The 17,527-nt window shown below is 36.6% G+C and overlaps 1 protein-coding gene across 1 annotated transcript in view; it reads right to left on the bottom strand.

The window, feature by feature from the left end:
* The window catches only part of galnt2 (UDP-N-acetyl-alpha-D-galactosamine:polypeptide N-acetylgalactosaminyltransferase 2), a 146,762-nt gene that overhangs the window by 75,422 nt on the left and 53,813 nt on the right, over positions 1–17,527 (bottom strand). The window lies entirely within an intron of this gene.

Here is a 17,527-nt window from a genome sequence, read left to right as displayed (position 1 = left end):
CCCCTCACTCTCAGGCTCACCCTGGGTGTGTGTCAGTGATGCGCGGGTCAATGTATAAACAACCCGCACCCGACCGACGTTTTCAACTAACCCGCCCGCAACTCGGACCGCAAAAAAAAAGAAGAAAATATTGTACCCGACCCGCTTCCTGACCCGCATTTTTTAAAAGTAGTAAATGCTCATCGTAGCTCATTGGGCCATTGAGAAAATGTTTCAGGCCCTGGCGTGGTGCGCTCAGAGGTGCAGCAGCGAGAGCAGGAAGTTCTTGAGGCGGCCCATCATTTTCCATTTCAGCTCCAGATGCATATTATTGATGAACGCGATGTTTATGTTTCGACCCGGCTTGAAGAATTCATCAGCCCACATTTGGAAAACATTTGGAAAAGTGTGAAAGCCCTTAGGAGCGCAAACTGTTATTTTTCTGAATGCTGTATGATATAGCCTAGTGTTAGGCTTGATTTATTCATTTATTTCGTTTAATTTTCTTAACAATTAAGATGCTGCATGTGTTTATCCAGTCTAATCGAAGTGTGCGTCTCTCCCCCGACTTTCCCAACAAAAATCCCGCCCCCTCTCAGAAAATACATAAAACTGACTTTAAATGCGTTTAAAAGTAGCCTATTAAAATGGTACAATGGCATTGCTCAGTTCAACGTTTTGGGAAATCGGGCATTTTGTCCCGCGTCAGCATTTATTCAAAAGTTAATAACGCTCAACATTCAAAAGGTAAATAAGGATTTATTGACGATCCGACCGACCGTGACCCGAATATCATTAAAAATATTTTTGGATGACTCGTAACCGCGGGTAACCGCGGGTGGCCGCGGGCACCCGCTCATTTTGGATCAACCCGCGCATCACTGGTGTGTGTGTGTGGGGTCTCTCTCTCACCCTGTGAGTTTGTGTGTGTGCCTTTCTCTCTTGATGATGATAATTTACCCCTTTCATATCATAGACTATCACAAATAACTATCACTTGTGAATAAGTAAAAAAAGAACTATACAAATACCTTGAATTAAATACTGGCCTTCTGGACTTATAACATTTTGAGCAGGAAAAGATAACTTTTCACATATTTGAAAGAGATCTATTTCATCCCATGACATTAAAAATCATCTACATTTAAATGACATCATGGGTGTGGCTTGTGGTGATAGTGGCACCAGCTGCTGCGGTAAATGTGACATATTCGAGCGATTTAAAAAAATTGTCCTGTTTAAATGCATATTGCCTGCCGTGCACAGTTATGCTGATGCCACCGGCGTGGCGGTGCCACCGGCTTGGGCCCGTCATCGCTGCTCGCAGCTTTAATTCTTTGTTTTTTTTTTTTTTTTTGTTTTTTTTGTTTTTTTCGACTTCTCGGGTACTTTTGGGGCACTTAACATGCTCGAAAACTCTTGAAACTTCGCACGGGCGTCGGAATGCGCGGCCATCAGAGCCGGGCTGAAGCTGGTACCCGGGCGTGGCAGGGGGGCTCGACAGCGCCCCCTAAAGTGGGGTCTGAAAACTTGGTCCATATATCAAACACACTTGCACGTACATGTATGAAACTCGGTACACATATAGACCTCATCGGGCCGAACAACTTTCGTGCTCATAGTTATGTGTCAGCCCAACAGGAAGTGAGCTATAATCGGTTGTTCGGAAAACCCATGCTCTGGAATTTAATATACTCCTCCGAGGCCATTGTTTCGATCATCGCCAAACTCGGTCAGCATGAAGAGAACATATCCAGGATGCTAAATTGCGAGCGGATTTTTGATATCTCAAATGGTTTGGCCGTGGCGAAGCAACGAATTTATGGCGAGAAAAGGGAAACAGGAAGTGTGTTATAACGTCAGCAAACATTGACTGATTTGGATGAAACTTCAGCTGTGTGTTCGTTGTAAGAGGCCGATCACATGGATATGACTTTTGTGAGTCAAAGTTATAGCGCCACCAACTGGCAGCAGGAAGTGTGTCACTTTCAAAAATGCTTTGAATCACCATCTTATTTTCACCAGATTTATTTCAAACTTCATCAGTATAATGTGAAAACATGACAGATAGAGACGTATGAAATGGATTCCTGAAATTTCAAATACTGTTGCCATGGCAACGTGTCAAAGTTTAATAATCTTTTGGCTGTTCTGAGGCTCTTAGCATGCTTGAAATTGCTTGAAACTGCTTGAAACTCAACACACACATCAGAGATGTCAGTCAGTACACATGGGCAAAGCCTCAGAAACGGGCGGGGATGAGGGGCTCTCTAGCGCCACCTTTTGACAAAAGTGAAGGGCTTCGTTTCATCTACAATCACCAAACTCAGTATATATATTGACCTCATCGAGCCGGACAACTTTCTAATTTACAGTCATTAGCTCCGACCAACAGGAAGTCAGATATTTTGGTTTGAAGGTACATTTTTGGTTAAATCGGGGTCTGAGTTTTTACGTTCTCCTCGTAGGCGATTTATTCAATCTCCACCAAACTCGGTCAACATGAAACAAAGATACTGAAGATGCTAAAATGTGAACGGATATTGGATATCTCAAACGGTGTTTCCATGGCAAGGGATTAAATAAGGACAAAAAAGGGGAACAGAAATTCTCTGTGTCTGCTGCTCTCCCCTCAATGAACACAAGATGGCAGCATTGTATTAGTTTTGAAGCAGGATAAAAAAAAAACTTGTTTCTCTCTCTCTCTCTCTCTCTCTCTCTTGTTTGTGATTTATGAGGACACAAATTTGTATAATGACATGGGTATTACACTGGTATTACAACGTGTATGTGTGTGTGTTTAAAAACATACTAAAACAATGTTTTATTAAAATGTAACCAAATAGCTTTAAAATAATCATACTATTTTTCAGATCAATATATTTATTTTATTTAATATATTTCTTCTGAATATTTATTCTCTGTCTGCCCTCCCCTCACTAAAAGGTAGCAGTGTTGTTCTGAGGCTCTTAGCATGCTTGAAATTGCTTGAAACTGCTTGAAACTCAACACACACATCAGAGATGTCAGTCAGTACACATTGGCAAAGCCTCAGAAATGGGCGGGGATGAGGGGCTCTCTAGCGCCACCTTTTGACAAAAGTGGGGGGGTTAGTTTTATCTTCAGTCACCAAACTCGGTACATATATTGTTCTCTTCGAGCCGGACAACTTTCGAATTTACAGTCATTAGCTCCGACCAACAGGTAGTCAGATATTTTGGTTTGAAGATGAATATTTGTGTAATTCAGGGTCTGAGTTTTTACGTTCTCCTCGTAGGCGATTTATTCAATATCCACCAAACTCGGTCAACATGAAACAAAGATACTGAAGATGCTAAAATGCGAACGGATTTTGGATATTTCAAACGGTGTTGCCATGCCGAGGGATTAAATAAGGACAAAAAAGGGGAACAGAAATTCTCTCATATCTTGTAAAATCATATTTTGATTTCAATTAAATTAAGATTGTATGTTTGGCAATTGAACTTAGATTAATTTTAAAAGACTATACTATTTTTCAGATGAATATATATATATTTTATAAATATTTATTTGTATAATGTATTGTGCCCGTGTGTGCCCTCCCCTCAATGAACACAAGATGGCAGCATTGTGTTAGTTTTGAAACAGGATAAAAAAAAAACATTCCATCTCTTCAGGGATTTGTGTGTGTGTGTGTGTGTGTGTGTGTGTGTGTGTGTGTGTGTGTGTGTGTGTGTGTGTGTGTGTGTGTGTGTGTGTGTGTGTGTGTGTGTGTGTGTGTGTGTGTGTGTGTCTGTGTGTGTGTGTCTGTGTGTGTGTGTGTGTGTGTGTGTGTGTGTGTGTGTGTGTGTGTGTGTGTGTGTGTGTGTGTGTGTGTGTGTGTGTGTGGGGACTGGAAATCCCTGATGTTGGGTGCTGCCCCTTTAAGGACGTTGTTCCGGTGAGCGCAAGTGATGTGATCGTGCAGGAAGAAGTGCAGGGAAAAACAAACTGAACTTAGAGAACTGAGTGAGAAAGCCATGTTGATCTCAAATGAAGATTTGAACATTTAACAATTCCAGCTAAAACTATTATCTTACATTATATTCCCAGCGTGGTGAGAAGTGTTATGTTGTTTAAGTGTTGTGATGGTTTGTGTATCACTATGAAGATCGCTATTTGCGATTAGCGCCTAAACGCCTAATGTTATATATTTGTTTTGTTTTAGACATTTACAGTTTGTATTGCCTGTAAAATATGTTGCATTTAGTTAAACAAAGTTTAATGCTTAGTACACAAAGCTGATGTTACAATGTTTTAGAAACGTATTTGGTGATGTGAACATTACTAGATAATAATTGTGAATTGTTTTGTGTTTGCAGTTTGACCACACACGCACACACATAAATGTGCACAAATACTCAACTAAAGTAAACTACAATAACAACGACCAAATGTGTACTGTGTGAGTTCTGCACAAGAGGAATAAAAGTAAAAAAAAAAAAACAATTTCCAAATTAATGTTATCATTTCATGGGTAACACCTACGTTATGGGGACAAAATGTCCCCACAAAGATGGCAATATCCGAAATCCTCATCCTTGTGGGGACATTTTTAGGTCCCCATGAGGAAAACATCTTATAAATCAGACTAAGTGATGTTTTTTGAAAATGTAAAAATGCAGAATGTCTCCCTTGATGGGTAGGTTTAGGGGCAGGGGCAGTGTGTGTGTGTGTGTGTGTGTGTGTGTGTGTGTGTGTGTGTGTGTGTGTGTGTGTGTGATGGGTAGGTTTAGGGGCAGGGGCAGTGAAGGGGGATAGAATATACGGTATGTACGGTATTAAAACCATTACGCCTATGAAAGGTCCCCATAAAACATGAAAACCCAACGTGTGTGTGTGTGTGTGTGTGTGTGTGTGTGTGGACACCAACTGGCAGCAGGAAGTGTGTCACTTTCAAAAATGCTTTAATTCACTGTCTAGCTTTAAAAACATACTAAATAATGTTTTATTCAAAATGTAAAAATGCAGAATGTTTTCTGTGATGGTAGGTTTAGGAGTAGGGGTAGTGTAGGGGGATAGAATGTACAGTTTGTACAGTATAAAAACCATTAAGTCTATGCAATGTCCTCTGCCTTTCCTTCCCCTCCCCCCCTCACTCTCACTTTCTCAGTGTGTGTGTGTGTGTGTGTGTGTGTGTGTGTGTGTGTGTGTGTGTGTGTGTGTGTGTGTGTGTGTGTGTGTGTGTGTGTGTGTGTGTGTGTGTGTGTGTGTGTGTGTGTGAGAGACTTTCTCTCTTGATGATGTTAATTTACCTCTTGAACCTGGATGAATTTAAAATGAATATACAATTTTTCAGATCAATATATTTATTTATTATAAGGTTTTAAGAAAGGTTTTATTTACAACAGCATTCTGATGGTGTAAAGTTTAACTCATACATTTGTAGGCATAAATGTGGTGTATTCAGATTACTTTGATATAGTTATTTTACATTTATTTGTAAATAAATAAATTTTACATATTTGAAAGTGATCTATTTCATCCTATGACATTAAAAATCATCTACATTTAAATGACATCATGGGTGTGGCTTGTGGTGATAGTGGCATCAGCTGCTGCGGTAAATGTGACACATTCGAGCGATTAAAAAAAATTATCCTGTTTAAATGCATATTGCCTGCCATGCACAGTTAAGCTGATGCCACCGGGGTGGCGGTGCCACCGGCTTGGGCCCGTCATCGCTGCTCGCAGCTTTAATTTAAATATGTCTTTGAAGTTTGGGCAAAAACTTCTGGCAGCTTTAGTCGTTGTTTATGCACATGTATCTTCAAAATAGACGACTAGTTTTACATTAAAACTATGCTGAAAGCTCCTGTGTGTGAACCTTTTGCAGATAAATACAAGTGCATTTTCGTTTACTATTGACACAAATCAATAAGTAAATCATACTCAACTATAGTAAACAACTTTTCCTAATTAGGCCTACTCTGTATACATTTTATGATGAATAGTATCATTATATATTATGTTTAAAAAGCTTCTTGTGTTCATATATTTCATTATAAAATGGCATACTATGTACACTACCCTTCCTAAAATACAATTAATAATGTCATCATTAATTGATTTCATGTTAAAATAATATACAAATTCACTACCCTCTTTGAAATACAATAATCAGTAAAAAAGAATAATAAGATTAATCCGGAAAAATAATCGTTAGATTAGTCGACTAATCGAAAAAATAATCGTTAGATTAGTCGACAGAAAAATAATCGTTAGTTGCAGCTCTAGTAAGTTGTATGTAATTATTATGCATAATTTATAGTTATTACTATAGTAACTTCATGTAACAAGAACACTAAAATAAAGACCTTAAACGTAGTATACATGTACATTACCTTTCTAAAAGCTCTTATATAACAATAACACATTTTCATAGCAATTAACATGATAAATGTTGCAGTGTATGATTATGTGTTAAAGACATAACATCTCAAAATGAATATCCATTTGATGTCATACACTGTATTGTTGTGATGCCTAAATTCTCTTGCGGCATTTAAATAATTGTTTTTCATTTTTTAGCATTTTATTTTTTACGACAAAACGGACGTAATTTTAATAAATCATACATTTATCGGTCAGCAGCCATATCAGCGCATGTTCATAAAAAAAAAAAAAAAAGATCTAAAAACAGCAAAAGCCCCGTTTCCACCGAAATTACCCGGAACAATTTGTACCAGGAACCTTTTTCTACAGGAACTTTTTTCCCCCCATACCTGCTACTGTCTGCATTTCCACTGCGGTCTAAAGTACCGTGAAGATTAGGCAAATTAGTCCAGAAACGTGGGACTGCACGTCATTTTTGTGCGATACTGTCTGCAACAATAACAAGTATAGAGGAGATGCAAGCAGTGCTGCTTTTGCTAGTTATGTATTGGTTTACTAAATATGTAATTAACAAAACGGCGGAAAAGAGACGAGCACTGATACCTAAAGCGTATTCTGAAAGCTCGTAAAGCTAGATTTAAAAGAAGACAACATATTACCAGCTACTACGGACATTGACCGTGCGATTGCTGACACAACGTGCGCCATCGGACAGAAAGAGCAAGACTGATATTTACTGAACGCAGAACGAACCTCGCAAGGCTTAAAAATGCCGGTTGAAATGAAATACTGCGTGAGCTCAACCGATCAGCATGTTCAGCGCCCAAGTCCCACCCCCGAAGGTTCCGGAACTTTGAAAAAGTACTACCTCGCGAGCAGGGCCGTTTGGAGGGGGAAATATATACCCGGAACTTCATTTAGACCCTGGTTCCTGCGGTCGAAACACACCGAGTACCACCCCAAAGTCCCTAGTTCCAGTGGAAAGTTCCTGCGGCAGCTAAAGATGGACGTCCTGTGTGAAGGGTGAAGAGTTTCGCATTTCCTCAAATCATAATCCGGTGGTAAAAGGGCACTTGAATTCCTGGAATTATAGGCTGAATTTTTAAATAGTAACAAACATCCAATTCTTAAACTGTACGTTCACATCGCCAGGTGGGGAACAGGACATTTCGAGGTCAGGAACTTGAAGTGTCCAAGCGACTCGTTGCAGTACCATGTAAACAACACAGTCACGCCAACAATGAACATTCCTTCCTGTAACCACAAATCACCACAAGTTAGTGATGGTGCTTTTATTGGTCAAAATGTTGCAGAGGACTATTTTTAAATATTTTTTTAATCCAGGGCCAAGCTCATCCCTGTGTGATGGGAGGGCAATTTCCTAAGAGGGCAGCATCTCCCAAGCAGCCTGTTTATGTCGAGCGGAGAACCGACAAGAGGGCTGCCCTCCTCTTGACAAGTCTTCCTGCCTGTCAGCAGTAAATCAACCTGCACTGCACTCTTTCAGTGGAAACAATGGTTGAAGACCGCACTCGCTGGCCAACCTAAACCATCTGCACCTCCACCCCTCACACTGGGCTTTTCAAGCACCCGTGTCAGTCCACATGACAGGACCACAGACAATGGCGATGAATGTTTGAGGAGTGTGCTCGACTCTTACCCACTTCGCTTTTAGTGTTTCTCCATAAACGCTTTCATAGACCAATGAATGCCATGTCCACATCTATTATATAACTTAAACACATCAATAAACCATACTTAACCAAAGTATGAAACAAAAAAAACAGCAAACTCTCAGCAACAAAATTAATTAATAATTCATATTATAAAGCCATTGCTATATTGGAAAACACAGGGTATCTGCAAAGTTTTTCAAATGCATTTTTAAGACAGACAATCAAATACAATCTGAAAACAAATCATGTATATTTGGTTATTTTACTTAAAGTGAGTGAGTATATTGCAAATTGGTTTACTGTATGTATACATTTATTCAAATTAGAGGCTGATTGATATTGAAGTTTGCTGATAAAATAATCAGTTTTTAAAAAGGCAATAAAAAGATCAGTGCCAATACTAGCTAAATCTACTGTATATACATTGAATGTGTTAAATAACACTCTTAGACTTATTTTGAAATATCTATGGGTTACCACTTCCAGCTGATCTTTCAAAAAAAAAGATAAAATAAGCAACATAGGTCAATGTTTACGTTATGGTCTTTATATTGTAATAACTCATCCAGAGTAAATCATGAGCAATCGCTTGCCATAAATGGGTGTTATTCATTGACGTTAGAATATGCAACAATCACTGCGTTTTGACTTTTAATTAAATAAATTAAATCACATTAAGCTGTATCACAATTCCTGTTGTGGTGGCAAGTGGACCAAATTTAAGACAATTAAGACTTTTGTTATCCCATTTAAGATTTTTATGACCTTGAATTGGATTAAACTGAATTTAAATTGAGACGTAAGGACCCGCTGGGACCCAGCAAACATCATCCTTGAAATATCCAGAGCAATCTGTTTCTGCCTAACATCACATAGTTAAAAAAAAAAAAAAAAGAGCACTAATTCATCATACCGTTCACAACAGCTAATAATTCACAGGCAACAGTTGGCTGTGGGACCAATTTACATTCATTTAAGCACTACCAACTCCCAATTGTGTTTACATCAACCCTCTGAGATGAGGGAAACACGTTTCCTGTGATGGTTCTCAAAGTGGTTGAGTGAAGATATAGGCTCTCTGAATCACAACCAAAAGCAGTTACATCTGGTCATTATAACAGCAGTAACATGAGTGTTTGATGGACGCAATCGATACGGTCTCAGCTAAGTGCAGCGCTAACGATGTTACGTCCAGGGGCTAAGATAACATTTTTAAACTTGAGAGTTATGCCATGTTCAAACTGCACTAGAAAGACAGGTTTGTGTAAAATTTTAAAACATTTGTTTTTGCTAATTACTAATGTCCACTTAAAATTTGGCTATATTATTGACTTGAATGCACTGACTCTATTAGATGAGAACTGAGCTGTGCTGGATGTTTTGTAAATGATTTGAACTCATTGAAATTCAGAATGAGCTTTATTCAAAGTTTTCAGTCACATGACTGTCGCGGAGGCCTGGAGGACAGATAATAAAAATATTTTTATTTATTTATTATTATTATTATTATTATTATTATTATTATTATTATTATATTGTGGGTCTTTATTATTGTTATATATTATAAGTGGGTGTAAAATATTTTTTTATAATTATATTATATTATATTATATTATATTATATTATATTATATTATATTATATTATATTATATTATATTATATTATATTATATTAATTATTATATTATATTAATTATATTATTATTATTGATGGTAGGCCTAATAGCAGGGAATGAGCAGTAGGATTTTATTTTAAAGAAATTAATACTTTTATTCAGCAAGGATACATTAAATAGATCAAATGTGAGAGTAAAAGGCAATTATAATGTTACAAAATATATCAATTTCACAAATCTTTTTTGCTCCGCAAATTAAGCTGCATTTATTTGATAAAAATATAATACAACAGTAATATTATAATTTTTTTTAAACTTAAATCATCTTATTGATCCCAGACAGATCAAGTCTTGTACTGCCTTCTTTATATGTAAAATAATAATAATAATAATAATATTTAGGGCTGTGCGATATTGAAGAAAAATGCAATATGCAATATCCTTGTTAAATAGTGCGATATTCGATATGCGATACGATATTGCTTTAAGTGTGTAAAATCTATTTCTTTCCCCAACTGATATCTTTCACTTAAAGGGATAGTTCACCCAAAATGAAAAATTCTGTCATCATTTACAAACCCTCAAGTTGTTCCAAATCTGTATGAGTTTCTTTGTTCTGCTGAACACAAAAGAATATAGAGTGAAGAATGTTTGTAACCAAGTAGATAGAGCAACTATTGACTACCATAGTAGGAAAAAAAATACTATGGTAGTCAATAGTTGCTCTATCTGCTTTGTTACAAACATTCTTCACTCTATATTCTTTTGTGTTTACATGAATACTTATCAAGACAGCCATTTTGACACAACTGTGTGTATTTGACAGTTCGAGTGTGTAACAAGACACGAAAAAAAGAACGGCTTGTGCGCACGTTTCGGTGTGTGTGTCAGACAGCACGAGACTGCAAGGAGTTGTTTTTCGCAAGTTATTGCGTTTAGAAACTTTAACGTCAAGCAAGTCACATAAGTAACAGTCATGTGCTTAGTATATTCTCTGCTATAAGCATCAAACTAAAACATACACTTTTCACAATGTTGACGTAGCCTATTAAAATCATTGCGTGCCCTTGCGATATACATATTGCGATATGTACATTTGCGCTATTTCGATAATTTCGATATATTGCACAGCCCTAATAATAATAATAAAAATAATAATAATAATTCTGGAAGACTGGAATTCAATTATTATATTTGAAAGGAAAATAAACTTTTAAGTTGTTGAACACTGAAAGGGATTTTTTAGGTAAAAAAAAAAGTAGCCAAAACGCACCAAAAAGTAGCCCAAGTTAGCAAAACAAGTTTGTTCAATAAAACGGAATACAAAGGAAGCTCGAAGTTCAGCAGTATAAAAGTATTATTTCAAACCATTATTTCAAAAGATGATGGAAAAATAAAATGAATCCTAAAATGCTAAGTAACACTCACCGGTTCAAAACCCCAATGTATAGCTTTGATCAACATTTGCAACACATTATTTGATGCAAAGAAGTGTGAGTGGCCATTTTATAGTCCCCAGAAATTCTCATTTGCGTCGTCAGCAAATATGACATTCCTTCAGTAAATGATTTTCCCCTGTGAGAGCCTTCAGCTTAAATGCAAGCGTGACTTACAGCTGATTAGATTCATAACACCCAAGAACATTTACTGCATCTACACTGTAAACCCGAATGTTCATATGAATTAAATAGATTAAGTAGTGTATACTCAAAGTTTTAGAAAAAGTTCTACTAACTTAATTATTTCAAGTTGGTGTAACATGGTCTTCCTTTTGAGTAATTTCAACTAATAATTTTTGATTAAATGGAACTTTTTTGTGAATAAGTAAGCATAAGTTAAAAACATAAATTAAGTACAACTTAATAGAATTAAGTAATTACATGCTAAGAATGATGAAGTCCTGTTATTTCTGTTGTTTCAAATAGAGATGATTTAAAAAGAAACTTAATTTATATAGCACATGCTAAAATACAATAAAATCTCAGAGTGCTTAACCAAATAAGTAAAATCCATCATAACAAATAAATTACAACCATAGCCTATTAAAACAATTTAATTGGGGCAAACTGAAATGCGTTAGTGGAAGACAAAATGTATTTATTTTATTTATTTATTGTATTTTTATTGTCATCAGTTTAATGTAGCCTATAAACTAAACGATTTTTAAAACGTGTACATAAGTTTTGTTCTCCGGTTTAACACATCACACAATAAGCACTTCTAACTCCTGCGAGACTTACTCACACACATACATCAAGAATCAGCCTATGAATCTCAACAATGGTGACATGATTCATGCCGCAATGCATTCTGGGTGCATCATGCAAAACTCATCCATGGCTCCCATAATGCATTGCGGCATGAAGCGTGTCACCATGGTTGAGATTCATAGGCTGATTCTTGATGTCTGTGTGTGAGTAAATCTCACAGGAGGTCAAAGTACTTAACATACAATCTATTTTATAACTTATTTAGCTTTTCTGATTGAAACCGTGCTGGTTCTCAGTTGCCTCAAAATTTTAAGTTTGGAGGTAAATGATTTTGAGTTGTAACAAGTCTATGTTTTTGAGTTATGGGTAATCAGAAGATTAATTGAAAAAACTAATAAATGTTATGTTCATGAAACATAAAAATTCTGAGTTTTCATGCTTGAAATGATTAAGTTCTCTTGAATTATTGCAATGAGAAAGATGAATAAATATTCTGAGTAGCAGAAACTGAAAATGTTTGAGTTTGCTTAATCAGTAAATTTAAGTTAATTATAATTTAAAATTGTATTTAAAATAAACTCCAAAAATATAAGTGATGATGTACTCAAATGTTTGAGTTTATGAACTTAAAAAAATTGTGGCAACTGATTGCCTCACTTTTTTTAAGTTCTGCTTACTTATTCAGGTTTACAGTGTAAAAGGACAATCTCATTCTCCATTTAAACTACTCATTTACTTTCCACTTACATTCACAGCTCTACTCAAAGACACCCTAATGATTCAGAACAGTCAATCCTGCCATGACATCTCTGACAGCCATTGAAGCCCTGAAGACAATCTGGACCTCAAGGACACTATGACCGACACAGAGATGAAGACGAAGTTTTAAAAGACTCACTGATTCACTGGGGAAGTGCTTTTCATGCATTTTTCTATCATTGTGCTGTGTAAGCATCTCCTTATCAAATGACAGGCCTCTCTTTATGAGGATCAGAAATTAATTGAACACATTCATTTTGACTGACTTTACCACAAAGAAGCACTGACAACGTTCTTCACATTCACTATGCGTTGTAATGCACACCACATAATAAATCTGATATATTAGGCAATGGAGAAACCATACATGTAGGGAAAATACTCTGTATAATATGAACAGTTCATTATTAGTGGAAAATGTGCTTTAATGCTCTAAAGAACCAAATGATTAACAAGGAAATGGTGTAAACGTGATTTTATGGTGAGTAGCCCGTGTCTAATGTTCAGATATGAGAGTTACTTCACTTTAAATAATGCCTTCGCTGAACTTAATTCAACTGTGAAAAGCATTGGAAATGGGCTTATATAAACTAAACTGTAAACTCTCCTCAAAAAATATATTGTGTAGTTTAAAATTAGCCAATTCAACTGAATCGCTTACAGTTCGATCTATCTGATTCTGAAGAACAAGCAAGCATCCATAAGCAAGGACCCATAAAATTGAACAAAAGTGACTAAAGACATTAATAATGTTACAAACAATTTCTTTTTTCAAATAAATTATGTTCTTTTGAACTTTCGACAAAAATATTAAGTAGCAAAGATTTGTAAAAAAATAAATGTGTGTGTGTGTGTGTGTGTGTGTGTGTGTGTGTGTGTGTGTGTGTGTGTGTGTGTGTGTGTGTGTGTGTGTGTGTGTGTGTGTGTGTGTGTGTGTGTGTGTGTATATATATATATATATATATATATATATATATATATATATATATATATATATATATACACACATACATACACACACACACACACTCTAAAAAATGCTGGGTTAAAAATAACCCAAGTTGGGTTGAAAATGGACTAACCCAGCAATTGGGTTGTTTAAACCCAGCGGTTGGGTTAAATGTTTGCTTAAAACAACCCAATCACTGGGTTAAAACAACCCAATTGCTGGGTTAGTCCATTTTCAACCCAACTTGGGTTATTTTTAACCCAGCATTTTTTAGATTTTTTTTTTTTACTATACTATATTTTTGATCAAATGAATGCAGCCTTGGTGAGCTTTAAAGACTTTATTTTAAAAAAATTACCAACCCCCAACTTTTGACCAACAAAAACAACAAACGATTAGTAAGTGAACAGTGCTGGCCTGAAGTACAAGGATGTGAAAACTGTAGTCTAAAACAGCATACACGACAATATTTAAATATATTAGCCTGTCCTCAACCAGCACAATTTACACTTTACCAACATTAAATCATTTAAATGTTCACATTATAAGAGAATCTCTTCTAAATCCCAAAAGAGTGATCATTAAAACACCAACAAAATCCCCCCCCCCCCAAGTTTTCATATTGCTCAAAAACACATTACATAGTACTTCATTTCAACATTTACTCTGCCCACCAAGACCCATGCAATGCATGCTAGGCACTGAAACGAGTGAAAATGATTCATGTTGTCCCATTGCAAACAAATGAATAAACTTATATTTTACCAATTCAAACTGACTACACACCATGAAATTAATTAGGGAAAAAAATAAACTGTGTTGAGAATTAGCTCATTTCAATTAAGTGAACTGTAGTAATGGGTCATTCATGAACAAACCCTTTATATGACTCTGGAATAACGAGTTGTCTCTGAGACGCTCCAAGACTTTAGTTCCCGCATAGGCAAGAAACCTCCCATGTCTCCTGGTCCGAGCCGGTCACATGACAGTTATTCTGTCTTCCATAGATAAATTAGTTATTTTCAAACTTTCCTTATTTTACAATTACATGAAGTGTTTCTGGTCACAAATTGCTGAATTTTTTTCTTTTCTTCTTACAATTTATAAATCTGTGAATTTCTGTCAAGAATGATATTTTCCATGACACTGAATGTGGTAATAAAGAGTTGGTTAATGCCTTGCACTTTATATGAATGATGTAGCAACTCATACAATACAAAAGGTATGGGAAAATCCCACATTATTGACTTGACTTTTGAAGAATTTTTGGATCAGCTGTTTTTTCCCTCTAATGATACATCTCTGTCTTGTATGATTTATTAAAGGGGTGGTAAAACACATTCTTTTGAAGGCTTGACTGTCTTTGTGGGGTGCACTGTAACATGTGTTCATGCTTCGTTTAAAAAAAAATTGCCTTATTTTTCATATATTTGACCTTTATTCTACACTGCTCTGTCCCTCCTTGTAAAACGGTCTGATGCTTTCCGGGTTGTATGAAGCCAGTCCCTCAAAAATACGCGATGGGCTCAGATTGGTTAGCTGGCCCAGTGTGTTCTGATTCGCTAACCGCCAAGTGCACGTTTATCAGAAACGTCACGCCCCTTACCTGGAGGCTGTGCTTTGGTCAGTATTAGAAACAATGGTGTCAAAACCATACCAATCTGAGCCCGAATCAGACCCAGAACATTTTAGTGAAGATGATCGAGCAGAACCTGTTCATTCCTCAAGAGTAAAGACTGCGGGTCTATAGTGATCGCTACTGAATGGCACTTTTACTTTTGTATTTTTAGAACGATTATAGCCAAATATCTGTCGCAAGAACTATTAACCCAAAACATTGGCTTTGCTAGTAGCCAAATCACACACAGAACCATGTTTAGCATGCCTGTAGATAAACAATACATAAAAGCTCTAATCAAAGAATAATTTACACTAATGTCAGGTTCGCTGTTGAGATTTTAACGTTAGTGTTTGTAACGTTAGGTGTTCGTCGGATAACGTTAAGTATGAATGAGCATTTAACAGACTGGTTTGCAGAACAGCGTTGTCATCTGTTTACTTCCTTGCTACAACCTATTACAGGAAAACACATCGATGAAAAATAAATCAGACTTACAGGTTGTGGCCCGTGAACAGCTTCTGTTTGTAAATCCAGCTTTCAGGACAAGCCGTTGTGCATATCCTGTATTGAACTCACGAAGTTTGTGGAAGTTTGTGTTGTCCTCCGTGAAATGTGCAGCGCGCGCGTCGTGCATCCACGCACCGGCAGTGTTTTTTTCATGCAGCTGACGTTGTGCAAATCTGGCATTGAAATCGCGAAGACGGTGGATGTTTTCCTCTGTTAGTGCTGCAGGGAGCCCTGCGCGCGCCTGATTCCCCGCTGACTCAAACACACGTGCATATAACATGTTTTATGTTAAACGCTCTGCAACGCACCCCCGTCCCAAGGAAGGCTGAACAGAGCAAGTACCCCAGACCTGCAATCCGGATGAAAATAACAGCGTTTCCTCGGCATCGCGGCAACAACACTCCAGCCTAACTAACTTATACCACAACAGCGCCGCGATACAAAATGGCCTCACCCCCCCTTATTTAATATTCTCGGAGGAGGGGTTTATGTAAATATTGAGCCTGTTGATGTCACCAACCCTGGAGGAATGTGTGTAGTCGCCTACTGGCCGTTTGCTGTAGTTCTTAGAAACTGATTTCTTTAAAAGCAAATATCTCCCTTTGCTTTAAACTTTGAACGTTGTAACTTTGCAGATGTTGTTTATGCTCAAGCAGCAACATTACACGCTAGCTAAAGTTAGAATAGTGAAATCGTGGTTTACCACCCCTTTAATGTTATTACTGAATAAAAAGAATATCTCAATATAGAAATGTTACAACTTACAAATCAGCATTAACACTGTTTTATATTTAGGATTCAAGCATAATGAGTCACTCACTGTTTTTTTTTGTATTAAACTAAAATATTAATATACCTTCCATGTGCAGATATTTAATAATAGAAATTGTCAGTGTAGTCCACACATTTTTCAACATAGCAATGAAGCACTAGACATTATAAACACAGTACACACTCTTTTGTTCAAATTGTGCACAATTTCTCTGGCAATTTCCCATTCATCTGGCGACATGGTTGGCAGAGACGCATTAGTGAGTGCCAGGGTGGAGATGAGGAGATCCTTGATTTCAGTGAATCTTTTCAACATGTGGAATGTTAAATTGGCCATATCTTGTTTTAAACGCAACTTCTCTTGACCCATCTGATTTTGTGTGGCCTTGAGTTTGAGTTTTCTATGAAAGTATTAAACTATGGTCTTGCACAGAATAATTCCTAAATGTATACAACAAAATATATAATATTACATTAGTAATAATAGGCGTGTTCAACTTGAAGTGCATGCCGCTTATAATGTATGAAGATTCAAGTCAAACACACCTACAGACTGTAATACTGAGCCGTGAAGCGGTCAAGTGACAAAATGAAAGACTCGGCCCAAAAGACTTGAAAGGTGAAAAAATAATTTCCCTTTCCGGTAAAGACTGCATAGCTTCAACCGTATGGGGAATGGGATGTCACGTGACAAAAGAACGAACACTTGGACCAGAAGACTCAGGAGGTGAACTATTCATTTTGGTTTCTTCAACAGATTGCAGAGCTTATGTGGCTGTCACGAAATAATTAATTTATCATTTCTGTTTCTCATAATTTGTCTAGAGACGTTTTGGGGGAATTTGGCTATTAACTTGTAACATTTTAAATAAATTCTGCCGAAATTAACAAAATAGCTTGGGGAAAAAAAAGATTAATTCATTTTGCTGAATGAAATTTAAAGATCTGAGTCAGTACAATGAACCGAACTTCCCACCACTAGTGAACTGAACAAGAAGCAAAACTCTACTTGAGTCAAAATCTGCTAAGATTGATTGTTTTAAAACAACAGTTTTAAAAAGTGATTTTTCACTTTTCAAAAT

The sequence above is a fragment of the Gobio gobio genome, assembly GCF_949357685.1.
Source record: "Gobio gobio genome assembly, chromosome: 18".
NCBI lineage: Eukaryota > Metazoa > Chordata > Actinopteri > Cypriniformes > Gobionidae > Gobio > Gobio gobio.
This window is presented reverse-complemented; position numbering and strand designations above follow the sequence as displayed.